The 27,626-nt window shown below is 44.4% G+C and overlaps 1 non-coding gene across 1 annotated transcript; it reads right to left on the bottom strand.

The window, feature by feature from the left end:
- Positions 1 to 22,069: 22,069 nt before the first annotated feature.
- LOC144714425 (small nucleolar RNA R71) lies at positions 22,070 to 22,175 on the bottom strand. Its single transcript, XR_013584356.1, has one exon. It is a non-coding gene; the product is annotated as a small nucleolar RNA R71 (small nucleolar RNA).
- Between the last annotated feature and the right edge of the window lie 5,451 nt (positions 22,176 to 27,626).

Genomic DNA, 27,626 nt, shown 5'->3' with positions numbered 1-27,626 from the left:
TTATGTGTTTGGGTTTGGTAAACACTCTATAATATTATCTTTTAATTTGGTTTTTTAGAAAGCACTCTGTCTGACTGTTTTACTCATCATGTTGTTACCTCTTGTAATATGTGAAACTGGCATAGCCTTACCGGAGCAACATCATAGGAATATGATGTGAATCGACAACCTTCCTATACATAAAATAGACAATACCTAATAAACACTATTAGCTTCTCCAACCCTTGAGTCCACAAGACTTTTGTACTTGATTCCACAAGAAATGTATCACTCTATTACAAAGAGAACACTTACAGGAGAGAAACAGGATTCTCAAAAAAATAGTATACATAGTCATCCTTCATAACTACAATGTCACAAAATTTGCATGAATGACCATAAGAAGAGCAACCTTAGAAATAAAACTTAAAAAAATGGTTAAATCCTTCATGACTACAATGTCACAAAATTTGCATGAATGACCATAAGAAGAGCAACCTTAGAAATAAAACATAAAAAAATGGTTAAAACAAATCTGACAATATAATCTTGAAGACTGGCAGGCCTGAGCATAGATTCTGCACATTTATGTCATGCAAAATTTTCTTCATATATTGTGGGCCTCAAGACAGGTCTAACAAGACAAAACCATAGATCTTCACCATTTCAAAAAGGTGTCGCAGAGATATTCTGTAGACAATTCTGTTAGATAAAAATTGTTAATGGATTTTTTGGGTCTCATTGTACGTTTCTGTAGATCTTGTCCCTTCTTGAAGGATCTCTTTATTGGGCCACTACTTGCAAATGGGCCTTAATATATGGGTTCCTAAGCTACATTGTTGCTGTTTGGTAATATATGGGTTCATAATTTTTTGCCAGTTTTAGTTGTGGATGTTGATTGGACCAATTCAATGTAGTCCATAGTATTGCTTGAGGCTAAGCTTTTTCCGTTCTATATATTTTTGGATAAAAAATATACCAGTAGAAAAAGGGGACTGCTTGGTGAAGGAAATTTAGCTTATGGTGTAATGTTCTGGTGTCTCTTCTTGTCACCAGATAGGCTTTGAATTGAGTTTTCAAAACTTCTGCACGACAACTTCTTTTTGGTTGTCTATCTATATCTGACATGTCAGGCTAATACCTTTACCAAAGCCTCAACTAGAATTGGAAAAGAAACTTAGAATCATGGTAGGAAGTAATAATTTTCAGTACGCCATGCAGGTGTATGATCTCTTTGTATAATAGGTTTGAAACCTGAACCACATCATTGATCTTCTTGCACAGCTTGAACTGTGACATCCTGAAAAACTTGTAAAATACAATAAAAATAGAGTCTGCACCCCGGAAAATGCCGCAATGTTGTACAAAGTTCTTAATGTAACACGTGGTTGCCGGGATCAAGCGGCACGTGTTACAACATAGAGAGATAAGGAAACAATGATTAAATGATATGAATGCGAGTTAGAAAATAACTCTTGACAAGGAAATAAGACAACTGATAAATCAGGGAAGAGATCCACTAAAATTACGAGAAGAAAATTATCACAATTAGACTCCCAATGACCTGTGAAACTATCTAGATACCTATGACACAAGGAGCTTGTCAGCCAAGTAATGCCTAAAACTTTTGTTATCAAGTGACTAGTTTCTACCACAAGAATATCCTAACACTTGACAAGGTTGCTAGCCTATGTGCAGATATTTCAAACGCGACAGAGGAACAGATAGCAGGAGACATCACTACAAGAGATATTAATACTAGCAATACAAGGTGAACTCGATCCTACTGCACCGTCACAGAAGAACTCCATAGAAACTGATTCCCACGGGCATGATATGATACATATTGTACCCGATGGAGGTCGGCACAAAGTGGGTCGATAGCGGATGCGTATGAAACGCTGATGCAGGACAACGTATAGCTGCCGACGAGCAATGGGGAAGCCAACGCCGGGGTGCCGACAGGGTCACCCGGAGATGGATAGGTAAACCTCCTGACCCTCGTCCGGAGGGACGAGGCCGCTACGGCGCCAAGCGGGGTATACCCCGCCGGGTAGTGCTCGCACGTGACGGGCGAACTGATTAGTACCAAACAAGGTAAGACACTCGTGGAGGGTTCGTTTTCACTCGGCCTGTCTTGCTCACCTATGTCTAACCCGAGCGCGGTGGAGGCAACAAAAGCGTACTACAAAAAATAAAGGACGGGAACGGACGGCGTACCTCGTGGTTATCTTGCGCACGTCCGACGACGTCTAGGGTGGGGGCGCGGCAGGTGCACCCCGGTGTCACGGTAGTTGTGGTCGGGGCGTCAGCGGTTCGAGCAACAGTAGTGGCGGCGTCGCGCGAGGGGCGGGGTGCAATTGGCGCGATCAGTGAGGCACCGGGGAGCGGCTCGGTGGCAGACACCACGCTCAAGCGCGGTGCGGCGTGGGAGCGCACGGGGGCATGGAAAGGGGCCGGGCGCACGCGCGCGCAGCAGCAGACAGCCACGCACACAGGCCAGGCGGGGGATCGCCGGGCGACGCGGTCACGGCAAGGGCGCGCGCACGATAGTAGGCGATTCACGTGCACGGTAGGGTGCACCAAACGCGCAGGGCTGCAGTAGGCGCGGGCGGGGACGCACAGCGGGTTGCGACCACGCAGTAGCTCCGAGCAGTAGCAGGGGCCTCGCAGCGGCGAACAGTGACGACGAACGTAGGGGAGACGAGCGCTGGTGGAGCTGTAGCACCAGATGGTTGGGAAAGAACTGCGTCGCCTCGGTCGCGGCGGGTCACGGACCGTCTCAGTGCAGTCCCGGAGTGCAACTAACCGTCACGTGGTGCGATCGTTCAGTGCGCCCGGCAGCGGCAAAGGCACGAGCGCCCGTCGGGCGGGTGCATGCCGAGTAACGGCAACACGTGAACCACAGGCAAGACAACTTCACGGGTGGCTGGCGAGCAAGGAACGGGCTGAAGGGACAGTGTCTGGGGCAGTGGCAGTGTTGACCTCCAGTCGCAGAGAGGAGGCACTTGTGGCCGGTGCAACTTAGGAGCGCGGCTCCTTCAACGGGATGCTCCGGCAAGTGGCGCAGACAGCGTCCGGCGGTGGGGACGTGCGTTAGCGATGCGGTAGCGCGCTGCGGCGTGGGAGATCGCGCAGCCACGCGGGCACGTGAACAGTGAGCGCGCAGAGCGCGGAGGCGCGCGGGCGAGCGCGAGGGGCGCTGAGGCTCGTAGGCGGCACCGTCCTCTACTCCCACTCCTTCCCTTCTTCTTCCTCTGCTCCTTCCTCTTCTCCATCTTCTTCTTCTTCTTCTTCTTCTTCTTCTTCTTCTTCAACTGATCATAACCCTAACTCATCGTGGAGAAACCATCTTTTTCAAACAACAACATCTTTCAAAATTCATCGATAGGAAAAGTCTATCTTCTTTAGGGCAACCCTACTTCCCTTATATAGGGGGGGAAGTGGGGTTGACCCATTAAACCCAAAAAAACCAAACATTGAAAATTAAAACAACTACCCTATGACTCCAAAGAGACAAAAGCGACTCAAGGAAATCATCGGAACGATAGCGGGGGGGGAATGATGCCGGACGTCGTCTCAACGGCGTCCGACCGTCACCGAGGGTAGGAACTCGGTGTCGTATCACTAACTAATCGATTTACGTCCACGACGTCAACCGATGGATATGCGGAGAACAGAAATGCATGTATGACGATAACGAGGATGATGGTCCGACTATGGTACGTGCAATGCGCCGACAAGCTATGAGAGCCAATCCGGAGCGGGGACGGGGTCGCCTAGCTAGGTTGAACCAGCCCTCCAAGTCGTCCGAGGCGGGTCGAGGGCGCGCACGCCGTCGAATGGGGTAACTCCCACTGGAATGCTCACACGCGTCGGGGCGTCCCGACTCGTACCGGACAGGTAAGACGCTCGTCTTTGTTTCGTCGTACTCTCAATCTGTCTCACTCACCTATCTAACCCGAGCGCGGTGGAGGCAATACGAAAGAATACTGAGGGAAATAAATGACGTAAAGGGGCGAGTGAAGCAGAGTACCTTCGTCGCGCTGGCGACGGAATCTTCGTACCGACTGGTTCCGGAGGAGGGAGTTGTCGGGGGTGCCGGAGGTTGACTGGTGCGGAGGGGCGGCGGCGTCGGTGTGAGCGGAACGGGAACCCCAGCGTCGCGCGGATCACGGACGGCGGGCACGTCGCGAGGACGGGGGCACACGGCCAGGCGCCTAAGGCACCGGTGAGCACGGCCAGCGGGCGCAGCAGACGGCGCACGATGCACCGGCGCGCGCGCTTTTGCCACGCGCCGCGGGTGTCGCACAGCACACCAGCGCGCAGCTGGCGAAGCGCTAGACCGGCGGCGCCGGCGGGGCGAGGACGGCAGTAGCGCGGACGCACGGGCGGCGCGGCGGCGGCGCGGGCGGCGGCGCAGCGCGCAGGCGCGCGGCGCGCGGCGGCGCGCGGTCGGGCGCGGGCGGCGGCGCGCGGCGGGCGCGGCGGCGCGCGTCGTGACGCGCGGCGGGCGCGCGTCGGCGCGCGGCGGCGCGCGTCGGGCGCGGGCGGCGGAGCGCGCGGCGCGAACGCAGCGCGGCGCGCGAACGCGGCGGCGCGGCGGCGGCGGCGCGGCGGTGCTCCTTCCTCCTTCCTCTCCCTTTCCTTCTTCTTCCCTTTCCTTCCTCTCCCTTCTCTTCTTCCTCTCTTCTTCTTCTTCTTTCTCCTCTTCTTCTTCTTTCTTCTCTTTTTCTCCACGACCTGACCCTTCTTTCTCAAAGTGCAATTCTTCAAATATTAGGTCAAAGTAAGGGAAGCGCCCACCTCTTCCCCTTATATATGGGTGAGATGGCCCTTCCTTAGTCCAATAACACAAAAGAAAAAGGAGAGAAAATAAGCAAGAAAATAGGAAACGGGCTTGTCAGGCCCAACATAAAAGAAAAAGGGGGAAAAGGGTTCCGCCTATGGGCCCTTCCCCCGCTACACGACAATACGAATAAAGGGAAAAACTATAAGATAAAGTAACCGACTGTAACGGTGTGCTCCGGTGGTCGGCGTCCGCGTCATGCCGAGTAACGGAATGCGGGATCCCGTGTTGCTGCGGCGGCTCGTCGTGGTGGCTGGACTCGTCTCGGTGGCGAGCTGGGTAGAGCCGGCTCCTCGGGTGCTGAGTCGGGGAAGTCCTGCTGCTCCTCTTCTGCTGGCTCGATGACGACCGGTGGTGACGCGCCATCAGGGAAGATCCTTATAGGATGAACCTCCCCTCTTTACACGAGACCGTGATGAGTCAGAAAATGACGAACGACGAAGACTAAAAGCAAAACAGCGAGTAAAACAAAGACGTGAAGATAACGATCCGGTGTCCATTACCCGGGATACTTGAATCCAGGCGTGTGTACCGTCGCCTTGGCTTGCCGAGCGGGCTGAACGCAAATGGCCGGTGCTGTCGAGGGCGGCGGTGACGTCTCCGAAGACGTATCCGGGGCTGGGGCTGGTGGCGTCGGGGACGACAGTGACGTCTCCAAAGACGTTTCTGGGGTTGTTGCCGGGGCTGCGCCATCAAACGCATAGTAAGAGAGGAGCACTAACGACAATAATCCACCTGGCATGAATTGATGTGTTGTCATCTAGGAACACATGACTGGTAGTGTGCGCAGCTGAGGGCTACACGGCTCAAAAGCCAGGCGCTACACGGCACGGGCAATTGTGGTCTGATGAATCCAAAATGATAGTAATATATATGTACAATTCTACCTAATTAATCTACTTCTTTATATTTATCTGGATATATTATCAACATTTATGTTAAGTTGTGAAAAATTGTTAAATAAAATCACCTTTTTCTAATTTGGAGTTAATTGTCATTTGTGGGACTAACCCCGCTTAACTCAATGAGTTAAGTGGAATGAATCTCACTCTATTCTTAGTGTATGTGGAAGATGCAGGAATTAGGTGAAACTTTCATGAATAAAGGGGATAATTAAATGAAGAGGAAGCTATTTAGACCATAGGAGCAGGCTCAGCCATAACCCTGGGCCAAGAAATAAGGCCCAAAGCAAGACAGTTGGCTCTAGTCTAAAGGCCCACTAAGGAAGCTCCACTAAGCCTACTATGAGAGGCATCTTGGGCCAAAGAAAGGAGGACAAGGGGAAGGTTCAGTCATGATTATTTATGACCATTTCAGGGGCTTGGATGCTGATTGGAAGACAACCTTGGATGTGGATCCAAGCCAGAGAAGAAGATCCAGCCATTCAATCCATAAAACATCCGAGGGTGGAGACTTAAAGATAGCACCTTTAATGCTAATTAAGGAAAGAAGTCTTGAACGTCCACGGGGTATTTCAAAGGCCTCAATGCTGATTGGAGGACCATAATGGACGTGGATCATGACCCTGAAAAGAAGATCTGGCCATCCATTGTATTAAAAATCCAATGGCTCTCATTTGCTCCCTCTCCCTATATAAACCCCTTCACCCTTTTGTAAAAATTCATCTTGTGATTCAATCCAAAGTAATGTTTGGTGGCCTAAATGCAACTGAGTCATAGATCCATTCACCTCAATGAGTGCCAGGCTGATCAGGAAGCATCCAGGGCTGAGGAAGCTGGTGGAAAGGAGAAGAAGAAGTCCCTTGGGCCTTGGAGGGTGTGACAAAGAGGTCACCTTCTTATTTCTCCTTTTTCACTCTTTTCTGTTCGTATTTTTATTTTGATTGGTCTTGGATCAGCTAGACAATATCCAGAAGGTTCCAATGCATCCAAGCACGCTTTAAAATTCATTCTAGAACTCATTCTAGAGTGAATGTAGTGCAGTCCATTTTTTCTCTCTCCTCCACCAAGCCAGTTTCACCAAGCCACTACGTCCAGAGCACCAGCCTGTTTCATTTCCTATTTTGTTTTGGCTTTAAAACACTCGTACAAAATCCCAAAAAAATTATTTTCTACCTACTAATTATTATTATAATTTTATAATTATATTTTAACTTTCCTTGTTTGATATTTTTATTTAATCAGTTATTTATCTTCATAAGTAGTAAACCTACTTCTAAAATTATTAAAAACATATATATAACTAAAGCACAAATTCTTAAGGAAAAACCCTTGCTCCCTGTGGATCAACCCTTAATCTCCCAATGCTAGTAAGGTTATTACAATTTTTTGTTGTTTTAATTCGGATAAACCAACGACACTAATTAGTGAAGTTAGCTCATCACTAATTATCCCAACATCTGAATTATCATGGTCTCAATGCAGAATGAAAGAGGAAAAGATGGCGCTGACTCAGGCTTCCAGTGCACATTGCGAGTGGTGATGGTGTCGATAGTGTGGCACATGACAAGAACCGAGCTCAGGATGGCGCGTGTGATCTTGGCGTGTAGAGATGCGAACAAGTTGGGTGGCAATGTCGGCTGCAAAGACGATGGCGGCGGCGTTGGAGGTAACAGGGCGTGAATGGAGCAGGGCCATAGAGGAGAGGTTGTGCATCAGCTAAGGGTGTAATGATGCAAGAGCTGATATCAAGAGCCGAAAGAAAGCTGCTGGCAATCCTCAAAAAAGAGGGCCAGAAGTTTTTCTTGATATTTCTTGATTAGCAACCGCCCAAGAATTCCAGTTCTTCAGAAATTTCCAAAAGCCAAATAGCGGGGAAGAGACGTTGTCGGCAATCCTCTCTATAGAGTTGTCTCGACATGGGTAGACAGGCGCGCAAAGACTCCGCGATCTCACTTTGCCATAGATCTACAATTATCACTACTCTTTCTGGAGGGAAAATGCTAACTCTAAAGATGAAAGAAACTTTTCAATTTTCAAAGATGATAACCTCCTGTCCTTGGGCATGCAACCCCTTTATATAGGAAGGGAAGATGCCCAAGTGGCCGACAATGAGGGGAAAACTGTCTCAAGACGATGTTCCCCTAAACAGACATTACAAAGATGAAATCAAAAATAACAGATGAGGCCCAAATATAATGGCCCAATCCGATCGTTTGATGAAATGTTAAAAATACAAAAAAATATCAGCTCGAGGATACTTGAAACTGGAATTATGGACATCAGCTCGAGGAGTGCGATGCAATTGAACTCTTCCCGTGTTGATGTCATCGCAATGGTCCCCCATCAGTTCTCCACATCCTACTTTATATGTAGTAAATAACCTAGTGCCTCAAGTAGTTGGAAGGTCTTGCGGTGTCCATAATATCCACTGAGTCCACTCGAATGGAATTCCCTCAATAATTTTTCCCTCAAAGAAGTCGTTTGATGCACAGTTGATCTCCACAAAACATGAAATTATTATGGAAATGAAAACCTTCATTCCCATTTTCCTCTTTGCAAGTCATCTAAGTAGTGGTGAATTCTTTTCGTCATCTGCACAAACCCAAAAAATTCAGCAGTAAGATTTACCAAACACGAATTAAATCATTGGCAGCTTTCTTGGATACACCAAAGTTGTGCTTGATAACCAACGTGACTCATTTGATGAAGAAAATTCAACATGTAAGCATGTGGTTGACTATAATATTGATCTTTGTTAACTTCAAGGGTGGATGATCTGTGTGTTAGCTTCTAGGCGCCCTGATCTGGATGAAAACTTAAAGTGATTTGCATTGGAAAACTTTCAATATAATCAAAGTGACACCATTAGATGATGCAGGATGACTAGCACTAAAACATGTAGGATAGGCTAACTCAACTAGGGATGGATAAAACAGACCACAAATCAACACGTTCGACTTTGAACATTTAAATCCAGTGAAATGTTGATGGTGCATCCCCTTTCATCGGTCGAGGGCGGGAGGACTGTCTTACAACCACAGCAGTAAAAACAAAGCTCTAAATCAAATATCTTGAATGGTCGATCACGAGAAGATTCAAACCTATTCAACTAAGTTCGATAGCGGTGGAAAAATAGATAAGAAAAACTTGATGAGAAACACCGACACCAAAGAGGGAAGAATGCACCTTTGGCACAAGAGAAGTGCAAAGAGACGATGTAGGAAATCCTTGACGCGTCGTTGGTGGGGCGACTGACGTGCTCTTTGACAGGGTCTCGTCGATGCAACTGTGCACGGAGCTTGCAATTGCAGAAGGAGGGTCTGAAGCCCATGGAAAGGTGCGACGGCTACATGGGTAGGTGGCTGCGTGGGGGACACGACGCTGCACCGGCACACAGGTGCGTGGACGAGCGGGTGTGCGTGTGCACGGCACTTGCATGGATGGGCGGCTATGCGCGGTGGCAGCATGGGCGAGCGGCTGTGTGCTACGGTTGTGCTTGCGGCGGCTTGCGGCGACAATATAGGTAGGTAGGGAAAAATTCTTGACAACGATAGCGACAACATTGGCTAGTAGCGATGACGTTGACAACGCAGGGAGACTAGGGCAAAATTCTCTTACAGGAAAACTTCAATTCCAAAATAAAATTCACCAAGTAGTCAATTACATCATTGGCCTATGTACAGGCCTTTGCAGAAAGAGAAAAACATGAAATAACTGTAAATAAAATTCAAATCTAATTTTAAATGATGCTCAGATCCCTGTTCTGAAGTTGACGTTGGCGACGTTTCACGACACAAGACATCTCATGCGATAGTGGTGTCACATCCGGTGATAGTGCATGGGTGTGAGCATCGTCAATTCCTATAGGGTGAGAAGAACTCGACTCCAATGAGCTAGCGTTAGGGAGCTCAAATGGGATCAGCAGCTCTGGGCAAAGGCATGCCAAATCCTCTTCCACAATCCATGAATCTTCCGTCAATGGTTTGCCCTGCCAATGAGCAGGAAACCTCTGCACCGTTTTACCCTCGGTGAAAGTTATTATGTCATCCAATAATGTCCTCGATGTTTTCATGCCAGTTGGAAGGTAATGGGGGGGGGGGGGGGTGGACAAGTCAAACTCGCTGGGCGGAAAGGCCATGGGTAGGGACAGGTCATTCAATGAGAGAGGTGAATATTTGTATTCAACCAGAAACATTGAAAGTGGAGCTTATCGCCCATGTCGAGGGTATACCAACGATACAAGCATTTTCCCCTACTCGTTTGAGGACCAGGAACGGCCCAGGACTACAAGCATGAAGCTTTGTAGCACGACCAGGAGAAAATCTCTCCGGCCTTACCCTCACCATCACCATATCACCTTCATTAAATTCTCAAAAATGAGGGTGAAAATCTGCGGTATGTTTATATGATGCATTGCTACTTGTGATGCGATGGTGAATGTACTAATGCAGACTTCTAATATGATTTGCAAATGACTCACCATCCGTGACTCTAGCATGCAGTGACATGGGGATCAAATCTGTAGGTTTACGTGGGGAATGACCATGTAAAATTTCAAAACGACTCATGCAAGTGGTACGATTGGTAGATGCGTTATAGGCAAACTCGGTGCACATAATTCTACTGTCCCAGGATTTGAGTTTATCCCCAACCAAAGATCATAAAAGATTGCTCTAGACTCCTATTAACAACTTCAGTTTGACTATTGATTTGAGGATGGAAAGCCGTGGAAAACTTGATTTTAGTCCCGAAAAGATGCCAAAGAGTTTTCCAAAAATAACTAGTGAAGCATACATCTCTAACAGATACTATACTCTTCGGAAGACCATGGACACGGACAATTTCATTAAAATAGAGTTGGGCAACACAAGAAGCATCAGAAGTTTTGGAGCATGGAATGAAATGGCACATTTTACAAAAATGATCTACAACAACCATGGTGGAATCATGGTGCTTAAGAGTGTGGGGAAGCCCGAAAACAAAGCCCATGCTCACGTCATCACGCGGTCTATGAAGGACTAGGAGAGGAGTGTAGAGACCCATATTTTGTTATACCTGTTTGGCTAATGCACACACTCGACATTAAGATACAATATTTACCCCATCTCATTTCAAGGAAGGCCAAAAGAATTAATGTGCAACCGATGATATAGTTTTATCTCGGCCAAAGTGACCATTTAAACCTCTAGCCTGTATTTCCTAAACAATAAAATCTCTAGGAGATGTCTGGGGGATGCATAGGCGACGACCATAAAAAAAGGAATCCATTTTCAAGAACATAATCTTTGATCTTTGAAGCAGGACCTTTCTCCAATTAATGAATGATAGATAAAAAATCAGGGCAATCTACATAATAATCTTTTAATTGTTCAAAATCGATCACCTCAATCTTCATAACATTTAGTAGTTGGGTTTGCCTACTCAATGCATCAGCAACTCAATTCTCGATCTCTCTTTTATGTATTAGAACAAAGGTTCATGACTGGATGTACTCAACCCATCGACCATGCCTAGGATTCAATTTTTGTTGTGAATGAAGATACTTCAATGCTTCATGATCGGAATAAAGAAAGAATTCCTTGGAAAGCAAATAGTGGTGCCAATGACGTAGAGACTGAACAATGGCATAAAAGTCTTTATCATATATAGAGTATTTGAGTTTTGCATCATTAAGCTTCTCACTGAAATATGCAATGGGATGATTTTCTTGATTCAAAACTCCTCTAATTCCCAACCCAGATGCATCACATGCAACCTCAAACACTTTACTAAAATCTGGTAAACGGAGGATAGGTGCTTGGGTCATCTTAATCTTTATCTCCTCAAAGGATATCTCTGTTAATGTAGTCCACTCAAAATGGTTACCCTTTAAGCATTAAGTCATGGGTGCCATAGTGGTACTAACATTTGGAATGAAGCGACGATAGAAGTTAGCTAAACCATGGAAATTACGAATATCGTGGACACTTGTAGGAGTAGGCCATTGGGCTATCGCGTCTATTATAGTAGGCTCTATTGAAACACCTTGTGCAGAATTAATAAATCCAAGGTATGAGACATGATCAAGGAGGAATAAACATTTCTTAGTATGAGGATATAACTGTTCGGCCTTTAAAATTTAACATACTAGGTGTAGGTGATGGATATGATCATTCTCAGATTTGCTACAAATGAGTATATCATCAAAGTAAACCACCACAAAATTCTCAATGAATGGTTTAAGGACCTGGTTCATCAGTTGTTGAAAGGTACTAGGAGCATTCGATAATCCAAAAGGCATGACCTTCCACTCGTAGAAGCCATCCTTAATTTTTAAAGCAGTTTTCCATTCATCTCCATGATGCATTCTGACTTGATGATAACCACTCCTTAGATCAATTTTCAAAAAAATCACTGAACCAGCCATCATATCAAACATATCACCAATGCGCCAACTCCCATCCTTTTTAATATGATATCAAAATCACTAAGGGATTGGAAATCTGTACTTAACGGTGATCTTTTTAATAGCTCGACTATCAATACAAATGCACCAACTCCCATCCTTTTTTATATGATATCAAAATCACTAAGGGATTGAAAACCTGTACTTAACGGTGATCTTTTTAATAGCTCGACTATCAATACAAATGCGCCAACTCCCATCCTTTTTAGGAGCCAAAAGTGCAAGGATTGCGCATGGACTAAGGCTTTCCTGAATCAATCTCTTGTCCAACAGTTCTTGAACTTGCCGATGAAGCTCCTTATATTGTGTGGGATCCATACGATTGTGAGGAAGATTTCTCAAGGATGACCCAAGAATAAAATCAATGGCATGCTGAATATCGCGCATAGGTGTAAGGGCGTTGGATAGATCCTCAGGGAAAATACACTCCAATTCAGCTAGTAATTCAGAAATCTCCGGTGGTGGTGGAGTGGAATTGTCTTTAGAATGATCAGGAATCATGGCTAGATAGACAGACAGCTCACAATATAACTCCTTTGAAATTGATGCCCATTGAGAAGACATAAACCTAATGATGTAGATTTTGGTGTAGGAATCTTAGGAGTTTGGGTATAAAGATGCCATGTAATCCTATAACCATTATAAAGGAATGAGAAAGTGTTACTCCTACCATAAATATGCACATCGTTATCATAAAGCCACGGACAACCTAAAAATAATGCTCCCAACCTTCATAGGTAACACATCACACAAAACCTTTTCTTCATATGATTGTACCTTAAGGGGAATGAGACACTATTTCTTCACAGGGATCGATGTAGCATCGATCCATGAGACATAATAGGGGTGAGGATGATCAATCAGAGAAAATCCCAAACGTGAAGTCATGGCATTTGAAACAGCATTGATACAACTACCACTATCAATAATTGTCTTGCACATCTTATCACCAATCTTAACAGTATAAAATATGGATGTCATCAATGCAGATTAATCAGTTGAATGTTGGGTAAGGGTGCAGCAAATGATTCCCCTAGCGGAAGTAGATGGATCACGTCTAGGAAGAGATGGAGGGGCAATCGGTGATACCAATAAAACGCACTAAACCATTCGCATTGACAAATTCATCTACAACATAACTTTCTACCCTGAAGTCTTCTTCATCAATAGGTTTATCCTCAATGGTAGGTTCAAGTTCAGAATATTCATTTCCAATGTGTAATGTTCTAGATGGCCATTGGGATGCTCGATGGCCGCGTCCTTGGCATTTGAAGCATTTCATGTCGGACTGGCCAACCTCCATTGGAGTGGGATGAGTGGGGGCTCTTGTAGTGGAGTTGACAGAAGATGAGCTACGACTGTTGGTAGGTAAAGGGGTGGACGATTGAGGTGTAGGAGCACGAACACGTTGATCAGAGGAACAATAAGGTGTGAGTACAGGTGTTGGAAAAGTAAGAGTTGGGTTGCGGAAAGATGATCTGTTAGGATAAGAGAGATATGAACGATACCTTAGAGAGGGACAACCGCTAACGACAGGGCTATTGTAAAGCGTTTGGTAAAGTTCTAGATCTTCTACTATTTGATAGGCTTGCTCAGGTGTATCATCCTTTCGAACGAGCAATTCTGATTCAAGAGAGGGACTAAGTCCTGTTCTATTATTCATTTCAAGAATGATAGATAACCACTCGAGGATTTTCTTCTACCCTACACCTCATGTAAAATTCCTCAAATTGTGTGATATATTCAAACACTGAGCATCTACCATGTTGTAATTTGTGCCAATCATCTAAAAGATTATCCAAATAGGCAACAGGAACGTATTTCTCATGCAGTTTATCCTTCATTTGTGGCCAGGTCTCTATAGGTTCATCTCGTGGGTTATAAATACAAAATTCAAGATTTTCCCAAAAAACTTTTGCTTGACCACCCAATCATCTCGCCATATTGGACTTTTTGCCACTCGTGCATATCATACCATTTAAAATAACTATTTAATTTTGACTCCCAATCAAGGTACTCCTTAGGGCCTCTAGATCCCTCATAGTATGGAACATCAACCTTGACACTCTCTTGGATCTATTGCCATCAGTTGTCATGATCTCAACAATGATGATCTCGAATTTGTACTTTATCCTTAGGTGGATAGGGATCATCTCGTTCAAGACGATTCCAATTCCAACCTGCGCATCTATACTCAAGTGGGTAGGGGTCATTCCGAGGTGGATGATTCCTTCACAACCTGGAGGTCTATTCTCAGGTGGATAGGGATCGTCACGAAGAGGACGTTCCTTTCATGACTTGGGGTTCTATCCTTGGCTAGATTTAGACCATCACGCTCAGGACGATTCTGATCACGACCTCTAAGTCGACCCTCAGGCAGATATGGATCATCATAATCAGGATGATTCCTACCGTGCCCTCGAGGTCTAACCTCTGGTGTATGAGGATCGTCACGGTCACGATGATTCCTAATCACAGCCCGACTTTCTAATTGATGAGTTTGTTCACTAACAACATCAACATAGTTTGTAAGACGGTTGTCTATGTTGGTTAGATGTGTGTTTACGTCATGAAAAACCATTTTCTACAACCTCTAACATACGATCTACATCCCCATATGATGAGGATGGTGGAGCAAGTGGTAACGACTCTCGGATAGGAATAGAAACCTCACAGATATCTAGGGAAGGATCAGACATGGTGACATTGCATTTTGAACGAAGGTGCATGCAAGATGAAATGATAATGTATGACGTCTAAGAATGCAGGGAAGGTAGGCAGACACAAGTTAGGCTCTGATACAAATTTGATGCAGGATGACTAGGACTTATACGGGTAGGACAGGCTAACTCAACTTGATGTAACATGACCAGATCGACCAATTGTGTCGCACCACAAGGATGGTTTACTATGAACAAAACAACAACGTCATACATTGCATGCAAGTCTAATGGAATTTCAATGAGAAAATGCAGCAATCGACTGATCTGGAGCAAGATTCAGGTGACAACACTAGGAGGTGTCGAGCCTCGTCCAGGCTCCCAATGATTCATGAGCTCAGCTCAAAGGCCAACAAAGTGAGGGATGAATCACCATCTGGCAGCGTGTGTACCGTCATCGCTAACAAACTATTTCGACATCGTCAAAAAGTAATCTAATACAAGATGAGAGCTAGTTGTCTATCGTTGTCAACGGATCTCTCAACGTAGAGGAGCAGCCATAGACCAGCACTGAGCGAAGTAATAATAATTTGATAAGTTACGGAATAAGGGATGGAGATAAGTAACCTGAGTGGGAGTTGCCGGACTCTACTGATGAAGCATGGTGGCCTGGGTCGATCGAGAAGAGTGCACGTCCAGGAGACTCGTTGACCACTGACGAGAAGGATTAGGAATGGAGATAAACAACCACATTGTTCTTCCACGCATGAAATGGATGGTGCAGCCAGCACTCGAGGGTTCTTGGTCAGTAGTAGACGTGTTACCCTACTACTGTGTTGTGTTCACACCAGTTGGTCACCAACAGGAGACCGCAGGATGAACAATCCATGACCCAAGAGGCTGGTGGGCCCGAGTGGTTTTCGCAGGGCGAAGCCAATAGTGCAGTAGTCTAATGAAGGTTGACCACTCCACGTCTCGGCGCCGGTGCGTCCTGCCCACCCGATAACTCAAGGGCAGTAGCTCCGAAGATGGTTGAAATGGCGAAAATGCCTTTGAGGGAGGTGCAAGTGCGTGGTCTGCCATGGGCTGACTAATCCTGCTCCCAACCACGTTCCCAGATGAGGCTCGATGGTGCAGAAAGAAACAAGAAACAGCTCCTTAAGCAGCAAGGCTATATCCGCGGCTGTCACGGTTGTTGTCACCAACGAGGAGTATTCGTAGTCTGACCAGTAGGGTAAGGCCAAACACAGTGGTTGAGAGTCCCCAAATCAACTGATGGCACTCTACAGTTGAGCTTGTTGAAGGGTAAACACTGAAGAGGGAGGGGAAAGAAAAAGAAATGATGGCGCTTCCAACAGTGCAACAGTCTTCCACAATAGCTCTAGGGGGAGGGTGCAGACGCGATGGTAGCAGTGATTCCACTTGCGTCAAGCAGTGATGGGGGACCATTGCGCCAACACTGACACAAGACGAGCTCTACCACACCGAGCAGCACGTGCCGATGTTCTCGACCCTGGATTCAAGTATCCGGCATGACGAATCATGTAAGTTTTCTTCATTAGATGGTTTTAGCTTGTGATTTTCTGAACAATTGGATTGGCCGCTGTCTTGGGCCTCGTCCGTTATTTCCCTTTTCTCGTCAATGTAATACGTGTAAAGAGGAGGACCTCATCTTGCGACGGTTTCCTCCTCCATGAACGGCCACTTGGCACCCATCCTCCCTATATAAGGGGATGGCATGCCCAAGTGAAGCATAGACTTGAGAAATTCGAAATCTGAATGTTCTTGTTTCTTTCTTTCTTCTTTCGTTCTTGAGAGAGATAGTTAGATATTGTAGAGTAAGATCGTGGAGATCGTGTCTCCTCGTTCTGTCGTTACACGTCGAGATCACTCCGTGTTACATCCACTCGACAATAGTTTACAGCCCTCTGCTTCTTGGAGGAACTGTTTCAAGAATCGGTCTTCTTGGTGGCTATTCATCAATAACCACGAAAGAAGATCCCAAGAGTTTGATATTCAGTGCCTCATCATCGTCAGATCGGGCTGCCGCGTCCCCCACTACCTTCGTCGAACAACTGCCATCTTTCGACGAGCGCACCCCAGTGACACCTGCGGTGCACCTCCTCCCGCCGCATGCCCAGTGGCGCCCGCACCGTTCCGTGGCCGACCGCGCTCTCAAAACCCCACTCCGTGCATTGGCTTGCCGCACGCCCAATGATGCCGCGCCACGCTCGGTCTGCCACACGCCCATCGATGCCCACGCTGCGCCCAGCCTGCCGCGCGCCCATCGACGCACGCGCTATGCCCGGCCTGCCGCACCCACGCTACGCCCAGCCTGCCACGCACTCAGCAACGCATGTGCAGCGCCCGGCCTGCCGCATGCCCAACGACACCGTGTCGTGCCTCGGCCTGCCGTGCACCCTGCGATGCCTTGGGCCTCGCTTCAGGCCAGCCGCCCTTGCACAGCCCCGATCTCTCCCTCCGTCCAGGCCTGTGACCATTGAATTCATCACCACGTCCCCATCGCTTCCATCACGTGGATACATAGCATCAACAAGGTTCTGCCTCTTGCTCTCCTCGTTGATTTTTCAGTATTATTACGTCCTGCAGTGCTGTCTTCCGCTATCGTTTTCCTCTACCGACTCTTATTAAAATTGCTGAATAGGATAGCCACCATTGTCGAGAGATAGGGCATTCTTGAAGTAGATGATTAAATTGCTGATATTAAAGGTGTAACTCCGACGGGCCGTAAAATGCCTCTCTCGTCATAGTCATTCTAGTAGATTCTTTGGGTCATCTAGAGTCTACTCAATACTACTCATTTTTTTCGAGGACTTGTTGTATTGTTCACCTTAGCTGGTCCGTCCTTATCGCTCACTAGAGTTTCTTACCTTATATAATTCACCATCATTAATATCTTCTTCGCCTATGATTGTGACGTATTATGAGCCATCCGACCCCGGCAAACATCGTATTACATCAAACAGGTCTTCTCCACTAGAAGAACTGGAACACTAGAAGAAAACTTCCACGGGCGCAAGAAACAAAAAAACATCACAATTTTTCTTCTTGTTTTAAACAACAGCCTGTGTAAAACAAAGTCCTCCCCCTTCCCTTTATAGTGAAAGAGGAGGGGGAGGCAAAAATGCCCTAATTGGCTCCTTTAGGGGAGAGGGCTTAGTGGGCTTCCCCCCCCCCCCCCACAACCCTTCCCTAACTGATAGTTTAAGGGTAGATAAAAAGGGTAGACAACCTTTCCATGCATGGCTTCCCCCCTTTCAAAAGGGTAGACAAAAAGACATAGAACACACGAATCTCATGGAGAGGGGGGCATACACATGCAGGAGGAGGCCACCCCACAGTCCATGGGTGACGAAATAAAACTGGCGAAGCAAGGAGAAACCTCTGTAACACCACAACGGGCCTCCAAAAACTGTAAAACTGAACGTATTCGAGATAAAATGACATGATGTGAGTGTGACTTTAAACCTGGTAGTGGATGTTTGGGTTCTTCACCTTGGCTCAGGCTCCATATTGTGGTTGACGACGAGCTGGGGCATGCTGGATGAGGTGATCCTTCATCACAACTAAGGGTGGATAAAACAGACCACAAATCAACATGTGTGACTTCGAACATTTAAATCCAGTGAAATGTTGATGGTGCAGCCCCTTTCCTCGATCGAGGGAGGGAAGACTGTCTTACAACCACTACGGTAAAAACAAAGCTCCAAATCCAATATCTCAAACAGTCGATCACAAGAAGATTCAAACCTATTCAACTAAGTCCGACGGCGGTGGAAACACAGATGAGAAAAACTCAACAAGAAACACCGACACCAAAGAGGGAAGAATGGACCTTTGGCACAAGAGTAGTGCGAAGAGGCAATGTAGGAAATTCTTGACGCGCGTCATGGGGTGCGAGTGACGTGCGCTTTGACACTGTGTCGCAGATCCAACTACGCAGTCAATTGGGAAGGGGGGGGGTGTGTCAAGGGGGGAGTCGCCCCCTTGCGGGGTTCGGGGCACCGCCTTGAAACCTAAATGATACACGGAGTGTGCACTTACAAAACAAATGTCAAAAGACCCTGGACGGGTGTGACGGCTGCATGGACGGGCGGCTGCGTGTGGCGGTGGAGGGACAGGAGGCTGTGTGGGCGGGTGGCTGCATATGCGGACGGCCTTGTGGGCGGCCGGCCACAGATGGGCGGCTATGCACGGTGGCCACGTGGGTGAGCGTCTAGGCACGCCAGTTGCATGTGCAGCGGTGTGCCACGACGATACAAGTAAGAAGGCCTCCTCTTGATAGCAGTAGCAACAACTACGTCGTAGATGAAAGAGAGGAGACTAGGGAAAAATTTTCTAAGAAGAAAACTTCAGTTTTAAATGAAAATTCACCAAGTAGTCCATTACAGCATTCGCTTATGTATAGGCCTTGAAGGAAAGAGAAAAACATGAAATAATTGTAAATAAAATTCAAATCTAATGCTAAATGATGCCGGATCCCCGATATGAAGTTGACATTGGCGATGTGTCATGACACGAGACGTCTTGTGTGGTAGTGGTGTCACATCCGGTGATATTGTGTGACCATGGGCGTCATCATTAGAACCATGGAATTTTAATCGCATGAGCATGGACCGCATCTAAGATTTATTAGATCTCAATTGAGAGAAGTCAAGATACTAAAATCTGTAGCTGTAAGACCTCAAGTATGTGACATTCCTGCACAGAGGCCCGCGTGCTAACCATGGAAACATGTTCGTGTGGTGAACTCATGATTTGGAGACTGAGTCCTTAAGTGTGATACTACAACATGCACTACAGGTGCCCAAGCCTAATCTCTTAGGCCATTTCCCTTATGGTATGTGATAACACCCTAATTTCGGTCTTTATTTCATGTTATTAGCATGATTTATGCATTTAAAAGGCTTAAATTTGGGTTGTTATCATATATTTACACAAAAATAATGCTTCCAAGTAATTTCTGATTTTTCCCTAATTTTCTGTTAATTATATGAATTTTTAAGGATTTATTGAAGCTCGAAATAATTATTTTTGGATGAAAATGGCACATTAAAAAGTTTATTTCGACATTTATCAACATGGGAATTAATCAGGGAATTTTCTAGAATTTTCTAGAATTTTTTACGAATTTTTAGGAATTTTCTGGGATTTATTTCAAGAAGAAATGCATTTATTCTATGAAAAAATGGCATATTTATAGGAGAAAAAATGTATTTATGCAATTTCTAGACTTTTCGGGGCCTTTTTGCAACGTTTCGTTGCAAAAAGACCCTGAAAACACCTCTCGGTCGCCACGGCAGGCGTAAAGATCCTATTTAAAATCATTCAGGGTTTTATTGCAATTTTTAATATATATTTTTAATGTTTTAGGAGAAATCGGAGGAGAGAGAGTGCGCTAGGGGCATATACGCAATTACTTTTGGGCGGCGTCCAAAAGCAATTCCAGGCTTTTTAAGGACTTTTCTGCAAAAAGGAGGATTCAAAATGCGCCAGCCAATGAGAGAGCGACACGTCATTGCGTGTTTAAAAATGAAACTAATAAATAAATCAATTTTAAATCTAATGGATTAAATTGGTTTAAAATTGATTTATTAATAACTTTTGATCCTGAAGTCCGATTGAGATGATTTTTTATGGATTTGTTCGTCTTGATCCCCTCTTTCTATCTATACGGTTAGATTATTCAGATCTAGCCTACATTGATAGATAAATATTAAGTACTAAACGGGGGTAAAATGGTGATTTTTACCCTATAACCTAAGTATAAAAGCTGAATTTCGAGAGGGGGAGCTCATTCTGGAGGGTGCTTCATCACAGCTGCAAGACAGAGAGGAGTCCCAGCCTGGATCAACAGTTTTGGTATTTTTTTCTTTCATTGTATTCAAACTTTTGTGCATTTTGAATGAAATAGGTTAAGTTGTTTGTTTCTTCATCTCCATTCTAGTCTGAACTCCTAAATCGCTTGGCTTGAGCGGCATGTACAAGCCCTGATTAGGATTGAGAGGCGAAATTGAGGAATTTTACCTGGGCATTCAATTGCATTACAAAAGAAAATTATAAAAAATTTAGTTTTAATTTTTAGAAGTCTCAATTTACCCCATTTTTGTTCTGAATTATCAATCTGAAAAATCAACCCAACTCATTTTAAGAACCCTCTTTCAACCTCTCTAAATGATTTCTTGGATCCTTTAATTAGGATCAAAGAAGGAAATTTAGAGCTCTTAATTCTTCTAATCTTCCCATCTCTCCTACCCCCCTCTCTAAATTCTCACCTAATTAGGGTGACTTGATCCTCATTGAAGATCAAATTCACTCTAATTAGGATCTAAAACACCAAAAATTAAATCAAATTGAAATTCCTACTTGCCTCCTTGACGACACTCATACTTATCACTATACATATTAAGTAGAGTTTTATAAATTTTATTGCATAAGCCAAAAATTCACAACGACAAGGGCTAAAAATTTGCGTAATTTTCACCCCTATTTTCGGCTTATCAATTGGCGCCGTTGCCGGGGAGGCAACACTTAGGAATTCAACATATTTTTATTTGTAAACACAGTGGTTAATTGTTGCTCACGAGTTTGTTAAGTCTCCTTATTATTGATTTTGATTTAAGACGGTATTTGGTTTTTAACGACTAACGAGTGTTGTGTTTGAATTAGTGGTTTTGTATGAAGCTTCGGTCTGGATTTGAATCAGGGAGCAGTGACAGAAATCCCCCTGTAGTAGATTCCACCACACCCGAGTCGTCTTTCACCGAACCCACATTTGTAGAGGAGATATTGATTAGACCCGTACCAATGGACCCAATAGGTAATGGAATAGGAAACCCTGAGGTAGTTAACGATGGACGGAGGAGGATTAGAGAGTATTCCACACCAGCAGAAACCCCCATCTTAACCAGGATATCTGCCCCGATTGGAGAAGATGTGATGTTTAGAATCGATCCACACCAATTTCAGCTATTACCGTCCTTTTTGGGGAAGGCAAACGAAGAGCCCTATGACTTCTTAGAAAAATTTTATGAAGCATGTGATAGTTGCACTTACCCCAGAATTTCAAAGGAAGTTGTGAGAATGAAACTATTCCCTCATGCCCTTAAGGATAGAGCCAAGGATTGGTTTAGAACATTGGGAACAAATTTTGAATCATGGAATGATATGGAGAAGAGCTTCTTAAAAAGATATTATACAGTGGCTAGGACAAATTCTTTCAGAAGAGAAATTAGAAATTTTCAGCAGGGAAATGATACATTTAGCGAAGCATGGGAGAGATTGATGGGGCTCATTAGGAAGTGCCCCCACAATGGCATTCAAAAATGGGAGTTAGTGCAAATTTTCTATGAAGGCTTAAATGATGTGGAGAGAGGCAGAGTTGATATCTCGAGTGGAGGAGCAATAGCTGACATGTATGAAGATGAAGCTATGGCACTACTACAAAAAATGTCCGATAATTTAGCCTATCACCAAGATGCCTCCGATCATGTTAGGGTTACCCCTCGGAAAGGTGGACTGTTGGATGTTAGAGGGGTTGAACCCCAGATTACTATGGATAGAATTGAAAACAGATAGGTGTAATGATGGGAAAAGCCATGGAAAAGATGAATGAAAAATAATCTCACTATGGCAAGGTCAGAATAGCGGAAGAGCACCCAACCAAATAAATCGATGTGAAATGTGCTCAAGTGATTGCCACACCGGAGAAGAATGCCCTATGATATCAGAAGTGAATGCTATAGGCAGGCAAGAAGGGAGCAATGTCCAATGGGAACTAGAGGAAACTTAGGAGGACAGGGATGGAACAACAACAACCGACCACCCCAACAACAGTTCCAATCCAAGGCGAACAATCCCCAACACCAACAACATTATCAACCTTACCAAATTTTTCAGATCCCACTAATGCGACTCTCACCAAGGTTATCGAGGAGCTGCAAGAAGACAAGAAGAGGATGCTCAAGCTTTTTGAAGAAATGGAGGAGAGGCATCGGAGGGAGATGGAGAAGCTCAAGGCGGAGATCTGCCTTCACAGCGGTCAACAATTTGCACGGGGAGCACCGCAAGGTGCGTGTGAAGACCCTATGAAGATGGGCGCTAAATCAGGTAAACTCCCTACTCAGGCCTGTATTAATCCTAGCAATTTACTTTATGTTGATGACATGTGTAGTGTAGTTAATGAGCATATTCATGACATGCATGCATTGACTGAACAACAAGAAATAGGAGAGCTGAGTGCTATATCAAAACTTAGGAGTGGGAAAGAGTTGGCTAATCCATTTGCAGCTATAGAGAAACGAAATGAAGTGGAGGATAAGTTAGAGGAAGTAGAAAAGGATGAGGATGAAGGGGTAGAGGAAAATCTGGAAAAGGAACCCAACCCCAAAACATATTGCCCACCTATCCCTTTCCCTAGTGCCTTACAAGCGAAGAAAGAAAAATCGAAAGACAGCCCACTTCTTGAGTATTTGAAAGAGGCTACGGTCGAAATTCCTGTTTTAGATGCGATCCAGTACATCCCTGATTATTCCAAATTTGTGAAAAACCTATGTACACCTCCTCGGAAGCAAAAGAGGATTCAACTTTCTGAGAATATTAGTTCAATTTTTCTGCATGAATTACCTCAAAAGCGCAAGGATCCGGGAGCACCAGTGATCAAATGCGAAATTAGGGGGGAAGTATTCACCAAAGCTTTACTTGATTCAGGAGCAAGTGTGAATATCATGCCTAAGGCCCTACTTGAGACTTTTAAATTTGGTGAATTACAACCTGTAAATTTAGAATTGCAGTTAGCGGACGGATCAATTAGAAGACCGTGTGGACAGTTGGTGGATGTGGTGATGAAAGTAGAAAAGTGTTCATTTCCTGTCGATTTTATAGTAGTGGATGTAAAAATTTCAGGAAAAATTAGTCATGCACCGATTATTTTAGGACGGCCATTCCTAGCTACCGCAAGAGTGAACACAGATTGGAATGCAGGAAAAATCAAATTGCGCATGGGAAAAGAAGAGGTTGAGTTACCAATCTCTCAATTGATGAAGTATCCCAATAGTAGCCAGGAAGACATTTATACATGTTCCCTAGATGATGAAAATGATGAATGCCATGTTATAGGGAAAGTAATCTATGAGGTGATGGCGGTGAATGAGAGTGCCTATGAGGGGGAGAAGGACGACCATGGTGAAATGAAGGGTGAAAACATGAATAACTACAGATCTACGCCCACTAAGAATTAGAATTGAAACCTCTTCCTTCTCACCTTAAATATGTTTTTTTAGGTCCAAGAAAGACATATCCAGTAATTATCTCTTCAACCCTCACTTTAGAGCAGGAAGTTAACCTATTAGATGTCTTACGACAGCATAAGAGCGCTATTGGATGGACCATAGACGACATCAAGGGAATTAGTCCTGATATCTGTCAGCATAGAATTTTTATCGAGGAAGGATCCAAACCATCAGTTCAGCATCAACGCGTAGATTAAATCCTTATCTTTACGATGTGGTGTCGAAGGAGATTACCAAATGGCTGAAAGCAGGATTCATTTACCCAATTTCAGATAGTAAGTGGGTGAGTCCAATTCATGTGGTACCTAAAAAAACAGGGATTACTGTCCAAAAGAATCAGGATGGAGAAGAGATCCAGACGAGGGTAGCATCGAGTTGGCGAGTATGCATAGATTACCGAAAGTTAAATCTAGCAACAAAAAAAGACCATTATCCTCTACCTTTCATTGATCAAATACTTGAAAAATTAGCTGGACAGAGTTTTTATTGTTTCTTGGATGGGTACTCAGGATATAATCAAATTAGCATTCATGAAAGTGACCAAGATAAAACTACGTTCACATGTCCTTTAGGAACATTTGCTTTTAGAAAAATGCCATTTGGACTTTGTAATGCACCAGCAACCTTTCAAAGGTGTATGAGTGCAATGTTTTTTGATTTAATTGGTACATGTCTTGAAGTTTTCATGGATGACTTTTCCGTGTTTGGTGAATCTTTTGGGTCTTGTTTGTCTAACTTGGATAAAGTGTTACAGATTTGCGAAGAAAACAAGTTAGTGCTCAGTTGGGAGAAATCCCATTTTATGGTGGACAGGGGGATCGTCTTAGGTCATCATATCAGCAAGGAGGGGCTGGCTGTGGACAAGGCAAAGATCGAGATCATCAAGGAGCTTCCACTTCCATCGACCCTAAAGCAACTTAGGGGTTTTTGGGCCATGCCGGCTTTTATCGTCGTTTATTAAAGATTTTGCCAAAGTGGCTAAACCTCTCACTTTGCTTCTATCTAAAGACAAAGAACTTATTTTGAATGATGAATGCAATTTGGCTTTTAATTTGATTAAAGAAGCATTAGTTACGGCTCCCATCTTACAAGCTCCAAATTGGAGTGAACCCTTTGAGATTTTTTGTGATGCTTCAGATTATGCAGTGGGAGCTGTGTTGGGACAACGCAAAGACAAGAAACCGACAGCTATTTATTATGCAAGTAAGACTCTCGACGCCGCTCAGGTAAATTACTCTACCACAGAGAAGGAATTACTTGCAATCGTCTTTGCTTTGGATAAATTTCGATCTTACCTAATAGGGAGTAAGATTATAATCTTTTCAGATCATGCTGCACTTAGACATTTGTTAAGTAAGAAAGAGACAAAACCTAGATTAATGAGATGGATCCTACTTATGCAAGAATTCGATATTGAAATTAAAGACAGGCGGGGAGTGGATAATGGTGCGGCTGATCACCTCTCCCGCCTATCATTGCCAGCCCTAACTCCCATCACAGATTCTTTTCCTGATGAGCATATTTTAGAAATTTCTACACGGAAATTGCCTTGGTATGCTCATATAGTAAACTACTTAGTAATCGGGCAATTGCCTCAAGGTTGGGATTATGATGATAGAAAAAAGTTTTTTAAGGATATCAAGTATTACTATTGGGATGAGCCTGAATTATTTAGATTAGGCGTCGATCAAATTTTTAGGAGATGTATACCCGAGGATGAACAATGGAGAGTCTTGGAATCATGTCACTCATCCTTATGCGGAGGACACTACGCCTCCAAGATAACGGCACATAAGGTCCTACAATGTGGATTTTATTGGCCTCATCTTCATCGGGATGCATATGAATTCTGCAAGAGATGCATTCGATGTCAAGCGGTGGTCAATGTAAGTCGCAATGCCGCTATGCCTTTAAACCCTATCCTTGAAGTTGAGTTGTTTGATCTTTGGGGCATTGATTTCATGGGACCCTTTCCTCCTTCTTTGGGCTATGAATATATTTTGGTAGGTGTAGATTATGTCTCTAAGTGGGTAGAAGCCATACCAACACGAAAAAATGATCATAAAGAAGTTGTTAAATTTGTCAAGGATAATATTTTCTCTCGGTTTGGATGCCCACGAGCCATTATTAGCGATGGTGGAACTCATTTCAATAACAAAGTCTTTAAAGAGTTGTTAAAACGATATGGAGTTCATCATCGGCTTACCACTCCGTATCATCCTCAAGCCAATGGCCAAGTGGAAGTCTCCAATAGAGAAATAAAAAAAATCTTGAAGAAAATTATTAACCCTAATGGAAAGGATTGGTCGAGCAAATTGCCGGATGCGTTATGGGCATATCGGACGGCATATAAAACCCCGTTAGGAATGTCGCCATTCAGGTTGGTGTTTGGAAAAGCTTGTCATCTCCCTTTAGAAATCGAACATCGTGCTTTATGGGCTATCAAGAAACTTAACGTATCGTTAGATGATGCAGGTGACCATCGCTTATTGCAACTGCATGAGTTGGAGGAGTTGCGTAACGAAGCATACGAAAATTCACGCATCTACAAAGCCAAGATGAAAGCATTCCATGATCAACACATACACAGGAAGGTTTTTGCCCATGGCCAAAAAGTATGGTTATATAATTCTCGACTTAAACTGTTTCCAGGAAAGCTTAAATCAAGATGGGATGGACCTTATGTAGTATGTCAACATTTCGACAATGGGTCTGTTCTCGTTCGAGATCCAACACATGGAGGTGAATTCAAGGTCAATGGGCAGCGTTTGAAACCCTTCCTTGAACACGAGCCGCACTCCCTAATGAAGACATTTCTTTAGAAGCGCGACATCACCTCTACTTAAGAGCATCAATAAGATTTAGTTTCTTTGCATTACGTTTTAGGGTTCATTTTTTCTTTGCATTATTTTCTTTTACTATTATAGCTCCTCACTTGTGTTGCATCTCTTGTGGTAACTTTGACCAGGTTGTGGGAGTATGTAATTCAGCAAATCCGAGTTATCGCCAGGATCTCTTGTTCACAATGCTAAAGGGCCCCATATCCTCCATATCACTGTTTGCCCCTCTAACCTCAATTTTATTCTTCATGATTTTAGTAGCTTTGCATTGAGGACAATGCAGGTTTTAATGGGGGGGAGATAGTTCATTTTTAGGTGACAAACTATGGTTCATGCATTTAATTTTACAGAATTCTACATGAATTGAACCTGTTTTTTTTTAACAATCTTTAGCATGCACAGTCATGAATTAATTTTCTTTCATCCAATGGTTTGGGAACAAGTGTGGAGAAGTTAGGCTCCTAGAGCGGATCAAGAACATGTTGAGGTGCAACACAAGTGATTTTGGCGATGTGGATTCAATTTCAAATTGGGGAGGGTGTCTAGTAGGTGATTAGATGATGGAAAGTCAAGGGTAGAAGCTCTATGCTTCAAAGGGGAGTGACGAGTGAACTGAAAGCCCCCATTCCATCAACTCTAA

This window comes from Wolffia australiana, chromosome 1 (assembly GCF_029677425.1).
Source record: "Wolffia australiana isolate 7733 chromosome 1, ASM2967742v1".
NCBI classification, from domain to species: domain Eukaryota; kingdom Viridiplantae; phylum Streptophyta; class Magnoliopsida; order Alismatales; family Araceae; genus Wolffia; species Wolffia australiana.
The sequence above is the reverse complement of the archived record's forward strand: the minus strand, read 5'-3'. Positions and strand labels throughout refer to the sequence as shown.